This window comes from Delphinus delphis, chromosome 2 (assembly GCF_949987515.2).
Source record: "Delphinus delphis chromosome 2, mDelDel1.2, whole genome shotgun sequence".
NCBI lineage: Eukaryota > Metazoa > Chordata > Mammalia > Artiodactyla > Delphinidae > Delphinus > Delphinus delphis.
Window position 1 is genome coordinate 80581754 of NC_082684.1, and position 20562 is coordinate 80602315.

A 20562-nucleotide genomic window follows, 5' to 3' on the forward strand; every position below is an offset into this window, starting at 1 on the left:
GTTGATGGACGATGCGATAGTTTAGTCCCAATGTTAGAAATAAAGGTACAGGGAGATCATCACTCGCATGAAGTCAGAAAAGTGGGAAAATAAAAATCTGACAATTGAAGCACACTTTGGCCTCATTCACTCACTCACCAAAGAGAAGTACAGTATGAAGAACATATCAGGAGTCAAAGGTGTAAGATAAGCCAGCTTTACTGGATCTCATTTTCCTATCTTTAAAAACTATAGTGCTTCATATATACAATGGAATATTACTCAGCCATAAAAAGAAACGAAACTGAGCTATTTGTAATGAGGTGGATAGACCTAGAGTCTGTCATACAGAGTGAAGTCAGTCAGAAAGAGAAAAACAAATACCGTATGCTAACACATATATATATGGAATCTAAAATACAAACAAACAAAAAATGGTCATGAAGAACCTAGGGGCAAGACGGGAATAAAGATGCAGACCTACTAGAGAATGGACTTGAGGATACCGGGAGGGGGAAGGGTAAGCTTTGACAAAGTGAGAGAGAGGCATGGACATATATATACTACCAAATGTAAAACAGATAGCTAGTGGGAAGCAGCCACATAGCACAGGGAGATCAGCTCGGTGATTTGTGACCACCTAGAGGGGTGGGATAGGGAGGGTGGGAGGGAGGGAGATGCAAGAGGGAGGAGATATGGGGATATATGTATAACTGATTCACTTTGTTATAAAGCAGAAACTAACACACCATTGTAAAGCAATCATACTCCAATAAAGATGTTAAAAAAAAAATATATATATATATATAGTGCTTGATTGTTGAGCTTGGAAGCCCATTAAACTCAAAACTGATCATTGCGTTTATTTAGCTATGCACACGTGTGACTGCACATGCACATATATTTGCTTAATTCCATTAAGATGAAATTCTACCCTCAATTTTTGTTTTAAAGAAAAAGTCATTTGGTCACATTAAGAATAGGCAAAACCACATTATTTCATTCATTTCCAGAGAGAAATATATCAAGAAGGCGAATATCTATACTTTGTACAGGCGCAATTTCCTTCACATTTCTTTCTGTTCCACTCCTGCTTCCCCAACACACAAACATTGGCAATATTTATTTCCTGCTAAAGTACTAATGTAATAAGCCTAATATTTCACAATTTTGACCATTAGTTGTGTTCCCATAGTTGAAATTCTGATCACTTGTCATTTTTAAAATGCCCTCTCATATGCCCATTCTTTATCAAGAAAAAAATGTGAAATTTGAGAATTTTAATGGCAGAATTTGTTGTTTTTACTTTTTACTGCTTTTGGTCCTTTATTTGGTTCCTGAATGGATCTGTGTGTATGGTTACGCAACCTGCACTATTTCCTCATCCCTCCTAGTCTTTCTCACTTGGTTCTACACTGAGTGAACTTGTGCCTACCACTGACATCCAGATAACATGATACTCTGCTCTGCTATTCAACTTTGACCACTTCCCTTTCCACCTTGCACCATAGCACTACCATTGAGAGATGAAAGAAGCAAGTAATGATAGAAAATAACAAAAGGTTTTTTTCCTTATCACAGGATTGAGAAATCTACTGGACTAATATCCTTCCTGGGGCCATATTAAAAATGATGAAAACGTGTTGCGTTTGGTACAGATGTCAAAATTTTCCAAGGGCACAGAATTAATTCAATTCTGTACTTCCCACACACTTCCACAAACTTTTTTAATTAGAATGAACTTGGTTTTTTTTTTGTATGCCCAAGAACATTTGGGTTATCATTTACAATCAAGGGGAAAACGAATCAGAGTGATAGATCATATGGAGTTGCTTTTAACCACAATATGGTAACTGGGACCAGAAACAGTGGACAAGTTATTTTTTAATTGTTTGGTTTTGGTTTTGGTTTTTAATCTTTTCCATCTCAACAGCCTTACACTATACCAAAATGAGATCACAATCTTGATCAACTTGTGATTTAAGAAGAATACTGAGAGAATCTAAATATAGTGAAAAACAAATGACTGTCACTGATATCCAGGATAAAATATTTCAACCTTGTTTTTTAGAGGATGGGGTTATTTTACATATCCTAAATTAACCTCAACAGGAAAACTGCCTTATTTTGGGTAAATCAGGAAAACAGAATGAAATTTATGAATAGCAAGAATACGTAGTCATTCAAGACAATGGACTTTCTTTTTTGAGGAGTTTTTTTTTTAACATCTATTTGAATCGATTAGTGGGAAACAGAGTAGAACAAAGCCTAGATTTGGGGATTCCTCTTTCCCAAGCAGATATATTCTTCCTGTTAGCAGGGTCAATGTGGAGAAGATAAATAGCAGTGAGAAAATAATTCTTTTTTAAAGGATCATATGCATTATAAAAAGATGATTTGTCAAATAGAAATCCATTAGTAATTTTTCTTTCCAGAATGATATAACTTTGAAAAATGAAGATTATTAAATACGGAAAGTAACCTAACTCACAATAAATTCATTCTCATCATTACTGATAATGATAATCACTCACAAAACATATCCTGAGGTCCTTTGCATATTCATTCATTAACCAAGCTGGCAAATCATCACTTTGACACATGGGTTATCCATGACTATCAGGCACATGGCTCTGTAAGTTATCCAGCCAGGGACCCCTACTTTATCTAAAGAGTAAGACATTGGTCAAAATTGTTTTTTCAAACTTTTATTGAAAAGCCGAGGGTGTGCTGTATCCCTTTTCAGAAAAGACGCTTCTCATATGAGTGGAGGCTGTGGACACCACCTTCCACCTGAGCTGAGGATGTTCCCTTCTCAAACTTGAGCTCTCCAGAATACATCATGGCTTGGACTTGGGTCGAACTCTTGGCACCGATGTCCTGGCAGGAGTGCTAGATGCCGGCAATCAGGTAGGGAACAAATCTGTGCATGGATCCTTTATCCTGCACAGCCCCAGACAGCTCCTGGGCCACCTTGATTTTGTCAGCTTTACTGAAGTATCGGTTCTGGCTGCTGAGATGCTTGTCCATGGCATCGCGAGAACCCATACCATGATATTTCTTTAGCTGGATCCCATCAGAGAAGAAAACTTGCCAGGGGCTTCAGTGGTAACAGCCAGGAGGGAGCCCATCATAACTGTGGAGACCCCAAGGGCCAAAGCTTTGGCAATATGGCCCACATTTTGGATCCCTCCATCAGCAATGACAGGGACGTCAAAGCACCGTGCATATTCTCACACGTTGTACGCTGCTGTTGATTGGGGCCGCCCACAGGCCAGCACTTCTTGAGTGATGCAGATGGAGCCACTGCCCATTCCCACCCTCAGGGCATCTACACCAGCATCAGTGAGGTTCTTGGCCTGAGCAGCTGTGACCACATTGCCTCCAATGACTTGGAGACTGGGGTATTTCTCTTTGATGTATTTGATCATGTTGATCTGGAAGACGGAGTTTCCCTGGGAAGAGTCCAAAACCATCACGTCCACACCAGCCTGGACTAGGCAGTCCAGCTGATACTTGTCATCCTCATGAGTGCCGATGGCTGCTCCACACAGCAGCTGCTTCTTGGCATCTTTCGAGGCCAGTGGGTAATCTCGGTTTTTCTTCAGGTCTGTCTGGGCAATGATGGCAACCAGCTTATCATCTTCATTTACAATGGGTAACTTTCCCTTCTTGCTGTGCTGCAGAATTTCATTTGCTTCCTTCAATGTGATGCCTGCAGGGGCTACCACCAAGTCTTCCCTCTTCATCAAGATCGCTCCCAAAAACCGGTCATGCTCCTCCTCCTTGAGAAAATCAATGTCCCTTAAGGAGATGATGCCCACCAGGTGGCTCCCCATCCGGCCTGTGTCAGTGATGGGGATACCACAGAAGCCATGCCGGCCTTGGCTTCAAAGACATCCCACACTCGATCCTTGGGACTGAGGACCACAGGGTCCATGATGAATCCCTGCTCATATTTCTTCACTTCACGAACTTCATTGGCCTGGAATTCTGATGTACAGTTGTAGTGGGTGAAGCCAATACCGCCTGTAAGCGCCATTACTATGGCCATCCCAGCCTCTGTGACTGTGTCCATGGGTGAGGAAACCAGTGGGGTCTTCAGAGTGATATTTTTAGTCAGAGCAGAGGTCAGGTCCACTTGGTCTGCAGTGAAGTCGACGTACCCGGGGAGAATGAGAAAGTCGCTGTAGGTGAGACTGTCCGTGCAGTTGAACAGCTGCTGTGCAGCGAGTCTATCGTCTGGCATGTAGGATGTGCCGCCGCTCTCAGGTAGTCGGCCATGGCTAGCACAGGGCAAGGCCGAGCGTCTCCGAGGACCACGCCGCAGAGCCAAAATTTTTATATACTGGTAATTTGGGGGGAAAGCTTAAATCACCATTATAACTTCTAGTCACTTAATTCTAAATGACTTAGACTGAATTTCTTATAATGTGTGTTAAGCTAAAAAGAAAAAGTACTTTTGATTATTTAGAAATTTCAAAATTCTGAAATTTGTGAAACACAGTTCTTACAGCAATGATTCATCAACTAAGAAATAATATAAATGGGGTTGTCTATTATTGCAAGAGTCAACACATTTTTACTGACATGCATGCCTTCTTAAATAGCCTAAAGTTCTTTTCTATTATGTTAAACGACCAGTATCCTCCAGATCTGAACTAGACAAACCAAGGTACACATTATTGAAAGTCTTGCCATGAGTCATTTGGCAATTATCTGAGAATAATTACCCTTGGAATCCTGACTCACAAATAATTTAGCTATTCAGCCCACCTTCTTTGTGCAAAAGCTTAGTGTGAAATGGGAACCAAGGAAATAAAATAAACATCTGTTTCCAATATTCAGAACATCTGCATGAGTAAAAATTATTCAAAAAGATACCATGAATTTTTTAAATGAAATGCAGCATGTAAAAATTAAGCACTTGATCTTTTCCTTTATATTTCATTAAAAAATTCTAACTAGACTATCACCAGCTGTACATTTTACTACATTTTATATTATGGCAGGCAGTCAAAGCAATACTGCATTCTTTCTCATCTGAATTCCACATAAAAATTAATTTTAAAAAAAAGGAAAAAAACAGAGCATGTCTTTTGTCAGATGCAACGAAGAGTTAAGGATGTCATACAAACTGAGAAGAGACAATAAAAATGATCCAAAAACAAAATTGATTCCAAATAGAAAGTCTGAGATAAAAGAAAAGTGATATTGTTTGATTTCTTGTTAATTCAGACTTCCTAAAAGAAATGGGAATTTGGATAAGAAATTTTGTTTAGCTTTGGAGAAAGGATGCACATAATTTATAAGTAAAACCTGAGGAAATGGAGAAAGTCATTTTACTGGTTATTTTTTGTCCTGTAGCCTGACGATTCATAAACCAAGCAAGAAGAATATGCAAGTTATAAATCAGGAATCAACCAATACCAATCAAGTTTCCATATTTTTAAGAGAAACAAAGAATAATTAGGGAAAACATTCCTAAGACAAGCAAGAATTATTGTCTTGGGCTTCTCTGGTGGCGCAGTGGTTGAGAGCCCACCTGCCGATGCAGGGGACATGGGTTTGTGCCCCGGTCTGGGAAGATCCCACGTGCTGCGGAGCGGCTAGGCCCGTGTGCCATGGCTGCTGAGCCTGCGCCTCTGGAGCCTGTGCTCCACAACAAGAGAGGCCACCAACAGTGAGAGGCCCGCATACCGCAAAAAAAAAAAAAAAAAAAAAAAGAATTATTGTCTTAAATAGGCAGATCAAACAATGTCACTTAGGTTTCGGTTGGCATTTCCAATTGATTTATGTAAATTGATTAGTCCAAGGATTTGAAAAGTTTTCCTCTTTAATTTAAAAATATTCATTCTGTTAACAAGTAAGCAAAACAAACATGGCTCACACCCTTAGCTTCATCTGTAAAATGAAAAATAGCATTGAGATAGCATCTCAATAAATGTTGTTCCCTTCCCCATTACCTCTCTATCTCACATTAATGGAAAGTCACAGGCCATACAGAATGAATACCAGATAGATAAGATCCTTTAGGTTAAGTGACAACATGTGTCTTTTGCTTGGCTTTTGGAAAATGTTGATTGCCTCTAACAACAATATTGCCTGTAATCCTCATCATATAATAAGAAATGAAAATAAGATATTATTATATTTTTCTCTTTTGAAAAAAATGTCATTGAATTTTTAAGATAGATGTATCATATTCTTAGATGATAAAGTTTTTTTTTAGAAATGCTATACATTTCTGTTACATTAGAAACACTAAACATTACTAAGATGTACAAATTCAAGTATACTGTATATGTTCATTTTAAGATTTATATCCATGCTGTAGATCACGAAAATAAATTGAATGTTCTATAATATTTGTGTTTTAAACCAAAACCCAGGGTGGAGAGAGATGGGAAATAATAACACGGATTTACTTTTTTAATACTTAGCCACGGCTGATCTCATATTTGTAAAGCAAAGTAAAATTATGATGTTAATATTGTAGAACTGACAACACACTTAAAAGAATGTAACTCTACACTGTTTTCTATTGCCTATGAAATCCTAAGAAAACAGAATTTTATCAACAGAATTATTGCTATGAAAATTATAGTAATAACTGGCAGTATTTTCATTATTTTTTCTATTTACTAGGAAAAAAGTAGAAAAAGGATGAAGCATGTGATGCCTTTACTTAATATCGCACTACCTCACCTTAGCATATGGCTACATAAGGATTGAAAAAATTGCATGGATTTTGTTTTGAATTTCATTTAAATTAGAATTTTCTCACATGTTCAATCTTATGAAATTTGCTAACATTTGATCTTCGCTTTAGTAATCAATCTTTTGTTTTCCTTTTTTGTTGTTCCTGTTATGACTTTTTTCCCACTTCTACTATAATCTTCCTGAAAAAATGTTATTAATATTTGGGCCTTTAAGAATAAACAGTGTCAATGAAAAAAAATCTAATATCCCTATATAATTTATACTATAACTTCTCATTACTCTCCACAGAAGGGTAAAAACATTTTCATGAAAAAAAAAGCTATTTTAGTGACCTTTTGTCCCTCCCTAAGAGGAAGAAGTCTGACAGGTAGATATATGGAGAGTTTGTTATTGTAAATTCCAGATCTTGTGATTATCTCTGACTCAACTTCTGGGGTTTTATCTGGAATTCCTGTGAAGGGTCAACAAGTGTATTACTGCCTGTCTTCACCTTCTTGTGACCTTAATTTTAAAACTACACCTTATAGGACTCAGAAAGCAGATTATCGTGCTGTATTTCAGCAGATAGACTTTGGAATGGGACGCATCAGAAAATATATCATTATCTCAAGCAACCAGAAATCTACAACTTTTTAATATATTTATGTATATCTACTTTTGTTTATCTTTAATCGTAGAGTTTAAGGAAAAAATTTTAGGAACTTTTTGACTCCAATACCTTTTCAGAGCCAAACATCCCACTGCATTATTTCTTCTGGGGGAAAATTTTTTTATAGTATTTCTATAATTAAATGATATCTAATATAGATAGATGTAGATGTATTTACATAAATACATTTTAATAGATAAACCATGATGAATATTCATATTAAAATTTTGGAAAATAGACAAATGTAGATAAAGCAACACATTTTGATGACATAACTTGTCCACATACACTAGAAAACTGAAATGAGCCATTTCTGAGTAAATTTTAAGTATAAACTTAAGTTCACTGGTTCCAAGCCTCCAATTATTGCTCCAGAAACCTTGAGCAGTGGTTAAGAATAACAGAACTATTACTATTACGGGATGGTGAAAATAGGTTTACTAAAATGAACACATAACATAGGTAACAAATGGTGGAAACAAATGTACAAGAAGAAAGGAAATTAAAGATGAATATATAGAAAATCTCCTGGAAAGGAGATACTGCAGTGTAATGCTTAAAGACTATGGTTTTGACGTTGCGTAATGGGTTTCAGACCACTTGCTAGATGTGAGATGTGTGATCTTAGGCAGGTCATTTAACCTCTCTAAACGCATTTTTCCATCAGTGAAAAGAATATAAAATTGTGCCTATCTTATAGGTCTGACATGAGGATAAAAAGTTACACATTTTGTACAATACCTGGCATATAAGCCTTTGTTGTTATGAAAATGTACACTGTAAATTTAACAAAATAATTGGATGATAAACAAAACCATCCAAAATTATAGATGATCCAAAATGTTACTATAGTCTAAAATGTAAGGTCCCAATTAATCTCAAATGCAGTTATGGGATAAAATTAAATTCTTATTATTAGAAAAGGAAAAGAATTTCAATAAAGAACCAAGCTATGAATTTGGTTTATTGTCTGAAACAGAATAATACATGGAAATCATGAGCTATGGGTGCAACCGTCTTTTGTGTTATGCTTTATCCCTGTGACATTGTTAAAGACTTTCAACAAATCAAAAGTTGAGAACATTTGAATACTAAAAGCACAAAAAATACCCCTAAGAATAATGATTATGTGAGATTAAGAAATCTAGCACATTCATCTTTTCAACAGCAATTTTTCAGTTTCTTTTAATTTGATAAAAATTTCTGCCATCTTAAACATTTTTCCCTGCAATCATTTAAAGACAAACAAGACTCAGAAGTAAAAATCTATGAGACCATTTCCACTTATTATCACATATAAAATGTGAACCGGAGCTTTTCCTTTTGATCAACTTTGAATGGCAAATTTTGTCAAGCTACGTTTAAATATCCCATCATGATTCCAATTCTTTCTGCACACATACCTTTCCAGTCATTTTGTTTCAAATGATTGTTAATACCCTGAAGTCCTAAAAAAGTTAAGTCAGTATAGTCAAACTGGATATGTACTCAGAAATAATGACAGAGAGCTCATGGCAACGTGTATTTTACACACTGAACTTGTCTCCTGGTCAGTTATGCCGGGTCTGAAATTAAATATTCTTGACCTATTTCTGTGATCTCTCTTACATTGTTGTCCTAAACTATTTATTATCTAAACATTATAATTTTATATGTTTATTCCATTTCTCACATATTTATAGCCAAATCTTTTTTAGATATCTTGATGAAGTAACCTCACCATCTACCTATATATTTACTAGATAAAATAACAGTAAAAATATTTTTTGAGATCTCTGATTCTCTTGGTACCACTGATAATTTAGCATATTGCCCTATCAACAGACAATAGAATCCTGATTATCTATTAATCAAGGCATATTTTCTATGACAGCTAGGGCCTAACTAAGCCCAATATCTTTGTTTTGCCTTTTCAGTTCCTGCTTGATTGATTAGTTCATTTACGTACCCCGGTGTTCCAATAAGACATTATATATAAGCTTCAAAATATCAAATAGATCATGATTTCTACATTTCTTTTATTTTAATTGAATTTTATTATTAAATATTCATAAAGAGGAGCATATTTAACATATATGGCTAGCTCAAAGAGTAGTAATAAAATGTATACCGGTTTTCCCATTAACCAATTTATGTAGTTGGGGCCTTGTATTTTCTAAAGCTTCATATTTTGTCATCTTTGCTTGCAATTCCCCCCATCAGAGATAACCAATAAATTTTGTATTATTCATTATCTCTTTTCTCTATGGACTTTGCCACATTTATCTATATACTTATACAACCTGTTCCTTTTGGCCCAAATTTGAACTAAACATGAAATCATATTGAAGAAACTCTGCTGTGACATGATTTGACACTCGACATTAAGTTTTGAGATATATATCAAATTTTATTTATGCACTGCTGACAAATTTTATTTATGCACTGCTGACAAATGTGTTGAGGGTTATGTTCTAGTCTGAGCCTCCTATCACAATACAAGAGAGACTTGAGGAGACCTATTGCTGGGTCATAGGGTATATTTTAAACTTTACTTGGAAAAGGCAAATTGTTTTCTAGAATACACCAATTTATAACTCCCACAGCAGTGTGTTAGAGTTCCTATTGTTCCTCATGTCTGAAAATATGTGATCTTATCGGCTTTTAAATTTATGTCTGGTAGGTATATCATTGGACCTTTAATATTTTCCTGAGAACTAATAAACTTAAGCATCTTTTCATACATTTATTAAAATTTGTGTTTCCCTTCTAAGAAATAACTGTTCATAACTTTTTCACATCTTTTTCACTGGATTGTTGGTTTATGTATTACCTTTTGATTCATGGGAATATACATGGCATATATATGTTAATGTGTTTTTTACTTTTTATTTTTTCAATGAACGTAAGTTCTTAATTTTAATGTAGATGAAAACTATCAATTTTTTGACATTGTTTTGAGCTTTTTTAATATTAAGAAAGTATCCTCTACTTCAAGTGCATAAAGATATTCTCTACCATTGATGCTAAGGTTTGAAGAGCTGGTTTTCAGAGTTAAGTTTTTGTCCATCTAGAATTGACTTCTGTGGATGCTGTGAGCCATAGATCTAATGTTCCTGAATTTAATAAGCCACCCTTTCCCAATGCCAACTTTCACCTGTATCAAATGTTAATATATACACCAGTTTATTTCTGGGTTCTCTGATTCGTCAATATAGTTTTCCATCTCTGCACAAATACCAAATTGTCTTATTACAGGTTTATTTTGTCTTGTTATGTCCTAGAGTTTAGGTTTAACAAGCCAGATACATTGCTCAGAGACAGGAGGCAAAATGTTGTTACCCTCTTTATTTCCAGAGATGTTTGTACCTTACAATTTATTTCATCCTCTTTCAATACAACTATACACACTTTGTTTTGTACAGAATGTGCTTGGTATATCTTTCTTTGTACCTTTTACTTTGAACCTTTCTTTGTTTTTATATTTTACTTGTGTCTCTTATTTAGAACATATAGCCAGATTTTCTTTGTATTTCCATTTTGATAATCTTTTATTTTACTGAAGAATTTAGTCTATTTACATTTATTGTGTTGTCAACATGAAATATTTGGAATTATTTCTATCAACTTTTTTCTATGTTTCTTATTACATTTTCCTCTACTAGTTTCACAGCTCAGTCTTTAATTCCTATTCATTTAGTGGTTACCCCAGATATTTAATTTATGTTACTTAAAAGGTTCTAAGGTTAATAGTATCACTAATTTGAACAATAATAGCATATAAGTTGGAAGGGAGCTAATTAGAATAAAGCAAGCCTAGGTCCTTGTATTATTTGAAGAGAAAGTTACATCTGGAGAACTTTATACCAGAAACACTTTATACTTAATTTTTTGCTTTTTTGTGGGACCACATAGGTAATATGGCTTGGGGCCCCAAACGAGCAATAGGAAAGAATTCTTAGGGATTCTCATGGGAGACTTTCTCCATTCACCTAGAGCTGAAGTATCCTCACAATGCCACTCTGCAGAGCAGCTTTATATTGACATGGTTTATTTTTCGTTATTTGCTTTTTGTTATTGTTACTGTGGTTGATCCACTGAACAGATCACCTTTGCAAGAATATCAGATATGATCTCCTAATTTTTGTAAACCCATCATTTTGTCTCCCACCTCCGAGCAGTGCATCGACCTGTTAAACCTGAAGTTCTAGGCCAAAGCTTCTCAAATTACCTGAGGTGAAGAAGCATGTTTTATTGTTTTTGTTTTTTAATTTACAATGCTTTGCAAGCAAGCCCTAGATTCAGCCTCTTTTCAAAGGTTCATTTTATTGAAGAATGGGTTCCAGTGGAACTTAGAAACCAAGATCTGGACACTGGATAGCTTGTTTCTACTGGGGTATCACTGCTTCTAGACCATCCCAGCAAAGACAGCTATGAAATATGTGTATATTAACCCATGTACATGAACATATCTGTAATTATTTATGTTCATATATTGATATATTAAGCTGAAGATGTTTGTACTGCCTCTGCTTGAATTCTATATGACAGGGCATATATTTAAGCTTTAAAAATGGTATTTTCCACCGAATAAAATTAATTTAAAAAATATCACCTGGAAACACTAGCTTTTAGAAGCTTTTTGCAAGACGTATATTGATATTTTAAAATAATAAAACTGAGGTCAAGGCTGGAGGTGCCTTCAAGATGGCAGAGGAGTAAGACGTGAGATCACCTTCCTCCCCACAAATACATCAAAACTACATCTACATGTGGAACAGCTCCTAAAGAATACCTACTGAATGCTGGCAGAAGACTTCAGACTTCCCAAAGGACAAGAAAATCCACACATACCTGGGTAGGGCAAAAGAAAAAAGGAAAAACAGAGACAAAAGAATAGGGATGAAACCTGCACCTCTGGGAGGGTGCTGTGAAGGAAGAAAAGCTTCCACACACTAGGAAGCCCCTTCACTGAAGGAGAAGGGGGGTGGGCAGGGGGGGAAGCTTCAGAGCCACAGAGGAGAACGCAGCAAGAGGGATGCAGAGGGCAAAGCGGAGAGATTCCTGCATAGAGGATCGGTGCCAACCAGCACTCACCTCAGCCTGAGAGTGTTGTCTGTTCACCTGCTGGGGTGGGTCGGGGCTGGGAGCTGAGGCTCAGGCTTTGGAGGTCAGATCCCAGGGAGAGGACTGGGGTTGGCTGAGTGAACACAGCCTGAAGGGAGCTAGTGCACCACAACTAGCAGGGAGGGAGTCCGGTGAAAACTCTGGAACTGCCTAAGAGGCAAGAGACCATTGTTTTGGGGTGAACAAGGAGAGGAGATTCAGAACACCACCTAAATGAGTTCCAGAGACGGGCACGAGCCGCGGCTATCAGCGCAGACACCAGAGACGGGCATGAGACTCTAAGGCTGCTACTGCAGTCACAAAGAATCCTGTGTGCAAGCACAGGTCACTATCCACACCACCCCTCCCAGGAGCCTGTGCACACTGCCACTACCAGAGTCCCATGATCCAGGGACAACTTCCCCGGGAGATCACACGGCACACCTCAAGGCTGTTGCAACATCACACCGGACTCTGCTGCCACAGGCTCGCCCCGCACTCCATACCCCTCCCTCCCCATGGCCTGAGTGAGCCAGAGCCCCCTAATCAGCTGCTACTTTAACCCCATCCAGTCTGGGCGGGGAACAGATGCCATCAACCTACACACAGGGGCAGGGCCAAATCTAAAGCTGAACCCCAGGAGCTGTGCCAACAAAGAAGAGAAAGGGAAATCTCTCCTAGCAGCCTCAGGAACAGCAGATTAAATCTTCACAGTCAACTTGATGTACCCTGCATCTCTGGAATAGACTTTGGGAGCAACTGTAGATTTGGGGTTTGCTTTCTGCAACCAATTTTTCTGGTTTTATGTTTATGTTAGTTTAGTATTTAGAGTTTATTATCATTGGTAGATTTGTTTAATGATTTGGTTACTCTCTTCCTTTCTTTTATATATATAGACATATATTTCTTTTTCTGTGAGTGTGTATGTGTATGCTTCTTTGTGTGATTTTGTCTGTATAGCTTTACTTTTGTCATTTGTCCTAGGGTTCTGTCTGTCCGTTTTTTGCTTGTTTTTATAGTATAGTTTCTAGTGCTTCTTATCATTGGTGGATTTGTTTTTTGGTTTCGTTGCTCTCTTTCTTTCTTTTCTTTATTACCTTTTAATTTTTTTTATTTTAATAACTTTATTTTATTTTTGTTTCTTTCTTTCTTTCAATTTTTCTACCTTTTCTTCTAAGCCGTGTGGGTGACAGGGTCTTGGTGCTCTGGCCAGGTGTCAGGCCTGATCCTCTGAGGTGGGAGACCTGAGATCAGGACATTGGTTCACCAGAGACCTCCCGGCTCCACATAATATCAAACAGCGAAAGCTCTCACAGAGATCTCCATCTCAACACTAAGACTCAGCTCCACTCAACGACGAGCAGTCTACAGTGCTGGACACCCCATGTCAAACAACTAGAAAGACAGGAACACAACCTCACCCATTAGCAGATAGGAGCACCTAAAATCATAATAAGGTCACAGACACCCCAAAACACACCACTGGACGTGGTCCTATCCACCAGAAAGACAAGGTCCAGCCTCATCCACCAAAACACAGGTACCAGTCCCCTCCGCCAGGAAGCCAACACAACCCACCAAAACAACCTTACCCACTGGAGGCAGACACCAAAAACAAAGGGAACTACAAACTAGCAGCATGCAAAAGGGAAACACCAAACACAGAAAGGTAAGCAAAATGAGAAGACAGAGAAATACATAACAGATGAAGGAGCAAGGTAAAAAACCACCAAACAAATGGTGGTAAAAAAGGAGCAAGGTAAAAAACCACCAAACAAAAACCAGACCAAACAAATGAAGAGGAAATAGGCAGTCTACCTGAAAAAGAATTCAGAGTAATGATAGTAAAGATGATTCAACTTCTTGGAAATAGAATGGAGAAAATACAAGAAACGTTTAACAAGGACCTAGAAGAACTAAAGAGCAAACAAACAATGATGAAAAACACAATAAATGAAATTAAAAATTCTCTAGAAGGAATCAATAGCAGAATAACTGAGGCAGAAAAACAGATAAGTGACCTGGAAGATAAAATAGTGGAAATAACTACCGCAGAGCAGAATAAAGAAAAAAGAATGAAAAGAATTGAGGACACTATCAGAGACCTCTGGGACAACATTAAAGGCACCAACATTCGAATTATAGGGCTCCCAGGAGAAGAAGAGAAAAAGAAAGGGACTGAGAAAATATTTGAAGAGATTATAGTTGAAAACTTCCTTAATATGGGAAAGGAAATATCAATCAAATCCAGGAAGCACAGAGAGTCCCATACAGGATAAATCCAAGGAGAAACATGCCAAGACACATATTAATCAAGCTATCAAAAATTAAATACAAAGAAAAAATATTAAAAGCAGGAAGGGAAAAGCAAAAAATAACATACAAGGGAATGCCCATAAGGTTAACAGCTGATCTTTCAGCAGAAACTCTGCAAGCCAGAGGGAGTGTCAGGACATATTTACAGTGATGAAAGGGAAAAACCTACAAGCAACATTACTCTACCAGCAAGCATCTCATTCAGATTTGACAGAGAAATTAAAATCTTTACAGACAAGCAAAAGCTAAGAGAATTCAGCACCACCAAACCAGCTTTACAACAAATGCTAAAGGAACCTGTCTAGGCAGGAAACACAAGAGAAGGAAAAGACCTTCAAAAAAAACCAAAAACAATTAAGAAAATGGTAATAGGAAAATAAATATTGATAACTACCTTCAATGTAAATGGATTAAATGCTCGAACCAAAACATACACTAGCTGAATGGATACAAAAACAAGACCAGTATATATGCTGTCTACAAGAGACCCACTTCAGACCTAAGGAAACATACAGACTGAAAGTGAGGGGATGAAAACAATATTCCACGCAAATGGAAATCAAAAGAAAGCTGGAGTAGCAATTCTCATACCAGATAAAATAGACTTTAAAATAAAGACTGTTACAAGAGACGAAGAAGGACACTACATAATGATCAAGGGACCAATGCAAGAAGAAGATACAACCATTGTAAATATTTATGCACCCAACATAGGAAGGCCTCAATACATAAGGCAAATGCTAACAGGCATAAAAGGGGAAATTGACAGTAACAGAATCATAGTAGGGGACTTTAACACCCCACTTTCACCAAAGGACAGATCATCCAAAAGGAAAATAAATAAGGAAACACAAGCTTTAAATGACACATTAGACCAGATGGAATTAATTGATATTTATATGACATTCCATCGAAAAACAACACAATACACTTTCTTCTCAAGTGCTCATGAAACATTCTCCAGGATAAATCATATCTTAGGTCACAAATCAAGCCTCAGTAAATTTAAGAAAATTCAAATGGTATCAAGTATCTTTTCCAACCACAGTGCTATAAGACTAGATATCAATTACAGGAAAAAATCTGTAAAAAATACAAACACATGGAGAGTAAACAATACACTACTAAATAACCAAGAGATCACTGAAGAAATCAAAGAGGAAATGAAAAAAAACCTAGAAACAAATGACAATGAAAACACGTCAACCCAAAACCTATGGGAGGCAGCATAAGCAGTTCAAAGAGGGAAGTTTATAGCAATGCAAACTTACCTCAAGAAACAAGAAACATCTCAAATAAACAACCTAATCTTACACCTAAAGCAATTAGAGAAAGAAACACACAAAAAGCCCAAAGTAGGCAGAAGGAAAGAAATCATAAAGATCAGATCAGAAATAAATGAAAAAGAAATGAAGGAAACAATAGCAAAAGATCAATAAAATTAAAAGCTGGTTCTTTGGAAAACCTGGAAGAAATGGATAAATTCTTAGAAAAGCACAACCTTCCAAGACTGACTCAGGAAGATATAGAAAATATGAAAGACCAATCACAAGCACTGAAATTGAAACTGTGATTAAAAATCTTCTAACAAACAAAAGCCCAGGACCAGACGGATTCACAGGCGAATTCTATCAAAACATTTAGAGAAGGTCTAACACCTATCCTTCGCAAACTCATCCAAAATATAGCAGAGGGAGGAACACTCCCAAACTCATTTTACGAGGCCACCTTCACCCTGATACCAAAACCAGAAAAAGATGTCACAAATAAAGAAAACTATAGGCCAACATCATTGATGAACAAAGATGCAAAATTCCTCAACCAAATACTAGCAAACAGAATCCAACAGCACATTAAAAGGATCATTCACGATGATCAAGTGGGGTTTATCCCAGGAATGCAAGGATTCTTCAATATATGCAAATCTATCAATGTGATAAACCATATGAAAAAAGGGAAGGAAAAAAACCATATGATCATCTCAATAGATGCAGAAAAAGCTTTCAACAAAATTCAACACCCATTTATGATAAAAAAAACCTCTAGAAAGTAGGCAGAGAAGGAACTTACCTCAACATAATAAAGGCCATATAGGACAAACCCACAGCCAGTATCGTTCTCAATGGTGAAAAACTGAAACCTGGGCTTCCCTGGTGGCACAGTGGTTGAGGGTCCGCCTGCCGATGCAGGGAACACGGGTTTGTGCCTCGGTCCGGGAGGATCCCACATGCCGCAGAGCGGCTGGGCCCGTGAGCCATGGCCACTGAGCCTGCACGTCCGGAGCCTGTGCTCCGCAATGGGAGAGGCCACAACAGTGAGAGGCCCGCGTACTGCAAAAACAAAAAACAAAAAAAAAAACCCTGAAACCATTTCCTCTAAGATCAGGAACAAGACAAGGTTGTCCACTCTCACCACTATTATTCAACGTAGTTTTGGAAGTTTTAGCCACAGCAAACAGAAACGAAAAAGAAAGGGAATCCAAATCAGAAAAGAAGAAGTAAAGCTGTCACTCTTTGCACATGACATGATACTATACATAGAGAATCATAAAGATGTTACCAGAAAACTACTAGAGCTAATCAATGAATTTGGTAAGTTGCAGGATACAAAATGAATGGACAGAAATCTCTTGCATTCCTATACACTAATGACGAAAAATCTGAAAGAGAAAATAAGGAAACACTCCCATTCACCACTGCAATAAAAAGAGTAAAATACCTAGGAATAAACCTACGTAAGGAGACAAAAGTCCTGTATGCAGAAAACTATAAGACACTGATGAAAGAAATTAAAGATGATACAAATAGATGGAGACATATACCATGTTCTTGGATTGGAATAATTAAAACTGTAAAAATGACTATACTACCCAAAGCAATCTACAGATTCAGTGCAATCCCTATGAAACTACCAGTGGCTTTTTTCACAGAACTAGAACAAAAAATTTCACAATTTGTATGGCAACACAAAATACCCGGAATAGCCAAAGCAATCTTGAGAAAGAAAAACAGAACTAGAGGTATAAGGCCTCTGAACTTCAGACTATACTACAAAGCTACAGTAATCAAGACAATATGGTACTGGCACAAAAACAGAAATATAGATCAATGGAACAGGATAGAAAGCCCAGAGATAAACCCACATACATATGGTCTCCTTATCTTTGATAAAGGAGGCAAGAATATACAATGGAGAAAAGACAGCCTCTACAATAAGTGGTTCTGGGAAAACTGGATAGCTACATGTAAAAGAATGGAATTAGAACACTCCCTAACAGCATACACAAAAATTAACTCAAAATGGATTAAAGACCTAAATATAAGGCCAGACACTATCAAACTCTTAGAGGAAAACACAGGCAGAACACTCTATGACATAAATTACAGCAATATCCTTTTTGATGCACCTCCTAGAGAAATGGAAATGAAAACAAAAATAAACTAATAGGACCTAATGAAACTTAAAAGCTTTTGCACAGCAAAGGAAACCATAAACAAGACCAAAAGACAACCCTGAGAATGGGAGAAAATATTTGCAAACGAATCAACTGACAAAGGATTAATCTCCAAAATATACAAGCAGCCCTTGCAGCTCAATGTCAGAAAAACCAACAACCCAATCCAAAAATGGGCAGAAGACATAAATACACATTTCTCCAAAGAAGATATACAGATTGCCAACAATCACATGAAAGGATGCTCAGCATTACTAATTATTAGAGAAATGCAAATCAAAACTACAATGAGGTATCACCTCACAGCAGTCAGAATGGCCATCATCAAAAAATCTACAAACAGTAAGTGCTGGAGAGTGTGTGGAGAAAAGGGAACCCTCTTGCACTGTTGGTGGGAACATAAATTGATACAGCCACTATGGAGAACAATGTGGAGGTTCCTTTAGAAACTAAAAATAGAACTACCATAAGACCCAGCAATCCCACCACCTGGCATATACCCTGAGAAAACCATAATTCAAAAAGAGTCATGTACCAAAATGTTCATTGCAGCTCTATTTACAATAGCCAGGACATGGAAGCAACCTAAGTGTCCATCAACAGATGAATAATGGATAAAGAAGATGTGGCACATATATACAATGGAATATTACTCAGCCATAAAAAGAAACGAAATTGAGAGATTTGTAGTGAGGTGGATGGACCTGTCTGTCTGTCATACAGAGTGAAGTAAGTCAGAAAGAGAAAAACAAATACCGTATGCTAACACATATTTATGGAATCTAATAAAAAAAAAAAAGGTCATGAAGAACCTAGGGGTAAGACGGGAATAAAGACACAGACCTACTAGAGAATGGACTTGAGGATATGGGGAGGGGGAAGGGTAAGCTGGGACGAAGTGAGAGAGTAACATTGACATATATACCCTACCAAATGTAAAACAGATAGCTAGTGGGAAGCAGCCGCATAGCACAGGGAGATCAGCTTGGTGCTTTGTGTCCACCCAGAGGGGTGGGAGGGAGATGCAAAAGGGAGGAGATATGGGGATATACGTATGCATATAGCTGATTCACTTTGTCATACAGCATAAACTAACACACCATTGTAAAGCAATTATACTCTAATAAAGATGTTAAAAAAATAAATAAATAAAATAATAAAATTACATAGCCTTCAAAAAAAATTATATAAGTTTCTAAACACATAATCTCTTTCAAAGACACCGTTCCAAACCACAAGATATTATATACAAATGAAATTTCTAAGCTTCCTGTGCTTCATAATGCCAAAAATGGGAGTCCCATATTTCTTTTTCTATTCTTGAAAAATTATTTTATATAACTCTACTATATTCTTAAGTTAACCTTAGAAACTACTTCTTTTCTGAAAATATTGTGCTGCTGACATCCAAACTTAATTAAATTCATTTCTATATTATTTTCATAATAAAATAACTAGTAACTCTAAAGTTTGCTATTTATAAAGATTAATATTTTCTTCATCAATGCACATGATAGAGGTGAAGCTTTTATCTTCAAGACAATATTTTTCCATATGATAGCTTTATATTCACGTATACACATAGAATCAGATTTATAAATTTAATTGTGTTGAAAAAGTATATTAACTACTTACCTGTACCTAAACTGCCTTAAATTTAACTTATACTATTTTATGTACTATTTGCTGTCAAGATTGTTTTCTACCTAATAATTAAACAGAAGGGGGCAAATATGGCATAGACATACAAGATTTGTGATAAATAAAAATAAAACCAGGCAGGATGAACCCTGCATTCTAACTTACATACATTCAATAACTGTTATATACCAAGTATGATTCCAGTATCATATATGAGAATTTACTATATTGGGCATGGTGCTACGAAACACAAATCCAAACAAGAAATAATTTTTTCTGACATTGCACTTCATTGAAGAAATTAAAGAGTTATTATGTCATGACTGCTGACAAAAGTTCAAAAATTAATAGAAAAATTAACCTGTGAAACATGGTATCTGACAGCTAATACTGAACCTGTACTGTGAAAGGTTAAAGATTTTTAAGATTATTGCTGATAATGGAAGAAAGCAAAACAAGCAGAGACCCTGAGTTACAGCTTTAAATATATAATGTGAAAATAAATCTCTGATTTGAAAGAATGATTTGCTAACCCATTTCCATCCTGTGAAGAATATATAACCTTCTCAAACATTTTTAAACATATTTGTGTTTGTTATGCATTAATATTCTGGATATTTTGAAAATTATGCAATCATTATCTAACACAGGAATGAAAACAATAATAAGACCTTAGCCAAAGGAACTCATGGCTAATGCGGGTAGAGGTAGTGCA

At 36.6% G+C, this 20562-nt stretch overlaps 1 pseudogene; it reads right to left on the reverse strand.

Moving 5' to 3' along the window:
- Positions 1-2721: 2721 nt before the first annotated feature.
- Positions 2722-4263, reverse strand: LOC132419650 (inosine-5'-monophosphate dehydrogenase 2 pseudogene; annotated as a pseudogene).
- Positions 4264-20562: the final 16299 nt, after the last annotated feature.